Genomic DNA, 4,480 nt, shown 5'->3' with positions numbered 1-4,480 from the left:
CGCCAGCCGCCGGCGTGGAACGCCCAATGAAAACTAAAACAAATGCTGCAGATGCTGACAAACCCGAAACAAAAACAGTAAATTGCTGTAGGAACGAACTGCAGATGCTGAAAACCCGAAACAAACACTGAAAACTATTGCAGGAAGGGACTGCAGATGCTGAAAACCCGAAACAAAAACAGTAAATTGCTGTAGGAACGAACTGCAGATGCTGGTTTACACCGAATATAGACACAACATGCTGGAGTAACTCAGCAGGACAGGCAGCGTCTCTGGAGAGAAGGAATAGGTGATGTTTCAGGCCGAGACCCTTCTTCAGAGTGAGTGTGAGACTGGGAGAAATTGATAGGATGAGTCAGGGCATTATCTGCACTTTAAGGTGTATAGTCTGTGCAATAAATTGTCAATAGTGGGACTTGGCAGGATTGTCATACGGAAATGTGTCTAATAGAGTGAAAACGTGTGGCAGATGGAATCGTTTGCCCTTTCAAGTACCACAGATCAAAGGTTCTCTAACTTTAGTTGCTATGACATTTGTATTGTGCTATATATTATTGCTATGACATTTTACCAAATATTCCACTATAAAGAAAACATCCAAACTGTAAATTCCAGTTTTTCACTTTTTTTATTTCCAAAAATAAACTTTATTCTGGATAAAAATATACAAATCATAAAACTGTACAAAGACTCTTCATGTCTTATCCTTAATGTCTATACATTCAATAGCGTCATACTCAGTAGTGCTTGCCCTTATCTTCACCAAAATACATTTACCATTCATGTGGCCCTCTGGGGTGATATCCATTCCCTTGTTTGAGGGATATCTCCACCAGACTCTGCCTCACAATGTTCAACAGCAGAAGAACCCTAGATTATGGATCTCCCCCCATTAAACCTTCACGTTTACTGCAGCTAGTCCCTCAGTGAGTCACTCAGCACCTACTGAGGTCTGGAATGAGCCAGTTAGCAACGTTCTCTGACAGACATCTGCTGAGAAATCAACAAGTTTTGGGCAGAGCAAAGAGCATCTTTCACCAAGTTTATGATCATACAGCAGCACAATGTTTGAATGTGTTAGTGGGAATAGCCTGCAAATCAGAGAGTCCTCTGTGAGAGCTGTTTGGGATGAACCGTGACAAGGAACCTTGTATCGTTCACGAGATTCTTTTTTTAAATCCAGTCTGTGAAGAGATGGGCAACCATCTCTCCATAGCAGCCGTCCCAAGGGCAACGTGCATCGATAGCAAGATTCCATCCGCACAGGATCTGACTGGAGGACCTTCTCACAGCCAGAGAAACAAGGTCTTAGTGCTTTTTGGTGAGTTCCGACAATGAGGATTTTCGCTAGACAAACTGGGCAGTCTCCTCAGAGAACCATGCCACATGATCCATTAAGTCCTTGTCCTGCAGTGCCTGCAAGATGTTCCATGTTGACCACTGCCCGATGGACCTGTGGGCAAAGGTGTTGGTCTGGAAGAACCATTCCATAAAGGACAGGTGGAACAGCAACGTCCTTTCACTTATTTCAGATTTTAGTTAATGTGGGCTGGAGCCCAATCTCTCAACTTGCCTTGAGGAAGAAGTCCACATTGACATGCTGGTAACCTGCCCTTCATTTCAGGAGAGTGGGAGCTATTCAAATAATTTATTCTGATATACATTGCTGATGTATGCACTCTCTTCCCAGTGATTTGAATTCATACTAAGACTTGATATTTATCACTAACATGTATATTAACATAGTATGGATCATTAAAAGACTCATAACAATAATGTTCAGTAAAATCATTAGTCCCACCCCCACCACGATCAAATCCTACAAATTAAAGGCATTAAGTTAGTGATGCACAAGGTATATTTGTTATGAAGGTTCATACTTTCTTAGGCCTTCTTCGGTCATGGTTGACCATGGATGTCTCCAGGGTGCTATTTCCTATATGGAGGATGCCTGTGCGTGACTTTGTTTAACGTGGGGAGACGGTTCCACAGACAACCATCCCACGGTCCTCGACAGATCTGGGTCAGGATCCAGTGGCATGGAGTCCAAGACGACCGGAGACCCTTTGCTGCTGCAGCTTTCATCTGCCTTCCCAGCCGTTGTGTCGCTCCACTAAGGTCAGCCATCGTCCTCCACCTGTTCCACCGTTGAGGCACTATCAATATGTGCATGTGATCCCACAACACTAGAGAAGATTGTTTGTATAATCGTGCAGAAAACTGCAGATGCTGGTTTATATCGAAGGTAGACACAAAGTGCTGGAGTAACTCAGCAGGTCAGGCGGCATCTCTGGCAAAAAGGGATGGGTGACATTTCCTTCAAGGGAATGTAATTCCCATGTTGTTGGATGATTACATAATTCTCAGATTAAGAGTAAACTAAATGTTTCAACTTTAACTGGTGGACAGTTACAAGACACATTTTGACCAATAAAATGCAGTAAACATTACTTTAAAATTTGGAGTGTATATTTTCTAGGGAGTCACATGGAGACATCAATTTCTTGGCCAGTTTACAGAAACCCAATCCAGTGTAAGGCCTTAATTTAGTGCAACTTTAGTAGACATTAAAAGTGGACATGAAACAATGTCATAGCAATGCAGTCAGACTACTTTTCTCCTAAGTAAAGCAAAGTCATTGGGTTAAGGGAAAAATAATGATGCAAATTGCCTCAAATGGAAGCAGTTCCATTTCCCAGCAGTTAAGTTTAAGAGGAAAAAGCATTTCTATAATATAGATTTACAAATGTTTAGACAGTCAAAACAGAAAAATCAAAGTTAATGACCATGTTTCATAACTAGAGTGAGCAAGAAAGATCAGGCTGGTATACAACTGCAACATCATTTAATTAAGCTGTTAATTTAACCAGTTTTATTGTTAACTCTAAAGTTAAGGATAAATTCTCTGACACACCATTATAAATATCAAAACAAATTTCATGCTCTTGCAAAAGAGCAACAGCAATGTTTCCTCAATGCCGACTGATTAACATGGTGGTTTTGACTGAAGGAACTTGCCTATTCAGATGTATTTTATATTTTGTTCAACTTACCCGGTATGGAGTGACATGCATCCAACTTGTGAAAAATAATGAAGCCAATTGAGTTAAAAAAATAAATAACAGAACAAAGTAGTCTGGGTCGAAAAATAATTTTATTAAGGGAGCAGTTGAAGCATACAATTTTCTTCCCCACTAGGAGACAGTGATGTTATTAATACATTGGTGTTAGTTTGTGCACGTGAAAATGGAAAATTTCAATCCATTAAAATTTTCTTCAAAAAACATGTTTATGAAAATAACAGGTTTAGAGATATCTGCATTCAGTTAAATTGTTGGAAGCTGTAGAATCCTTCATTCTTATTAGCACCAATGCCAATTTGCACCCCATTAAAAGCCCAGGTAAAGACCTGCATATCTCTACATGGCAATATGCTACTGATTTAGTTACATGCTGCTGTCATTACAATTATTGAACAGAGTTAGAAATGGGGCTTCTGCTCCGTATCTGTGGTATATGACCCTGGACTTAAAATACTACAGCCATACATGGGTCATGTTCACTTGAACTTGTTGAATGCCGACTTAAATGTCTAAATCTCCCAAAATTATCCTTAAAATTAGAAATCTATTTAGCATTTAAATTGGCTGGAAAGTAAGCTGTAATGTTGTTTGTACTTGAACAATAGCATTGAATAACAGTATAAAAATGCTGTCTGCATTTCACAGGTGTTGAGGATAATGGTAATCAATGATGGGGTGAGACAGACTTCAAATCCAAAGACTTAAGTTCAATTGAAATCTTGAATGCTATAAACTTGCAGTCTCCCCATGACCATCCGCCCCAGGTGCTGTAACTTTATCATAAAGATGTGTGGCAAATTGTCTAGGAACTGCAGATGCTGGTTTACACTGAAGATAGCCACAAAATGCTGGAGTAACTCAGCGGGACTGGCAGCATTTTTAGAGAGAAGGAATGGGTGATGTTTCAGGTCAAAACTCTTCTGCAGTCTAAAGAAGGGTCTTGACCCAAAATGTCACCCATTCCTTCTCTCCGGAGTTGCTGCCTGAGTGACCCCAGCATTTTGTGTGGTTAGTTAAATGGTTTTTGTAAATTGCTCCTAGTATGAGCAAGGGATAAAATAAAGCAAAGGATGTTGATGAGAGAGAGAGAGAGAGAGAGCGAGAGGTTACAGGGAAAGAAGAAACCGAATGTTAGCCTCCTGTCATGATAAGGCAAGTATCAAGTACTACAGTAACCTCCATGGCCTTCAGTATAAAGTCAGTTATTAATTAACGTGTTTAAAATGTTTCCGACAAAATCTATTAACCTTTAACTTGGATGCAGACCATTATAAAAGTTTCAATCATTTAGCTGAACCCAGGCCAAACCTTTCCCACAACACACACATGCTCATCTGATACTATGAAGTCGTAGTTCTTAAAATCAAAACAGAAAATAGTGATCCAAAACTTGTGCT

The sequence above is a fragment of the Amblyraja radiata genome, chromosome 27 (genome assembly GCF_010909765.2).
Source record: "Amblyraja radiata isolate CabotCenter1 chromosome 27, sAmbRad1.1.pri, whole genome shotgun sequence".
NCBI lineage: Eukaryota > Metazoa > Chordata > Chondrichthyes > Rajiformes > Rajidae > Amblyraja > Amblyraja radiata.
Note: the sequence above shows the minus strand (reverse complement) of the source record.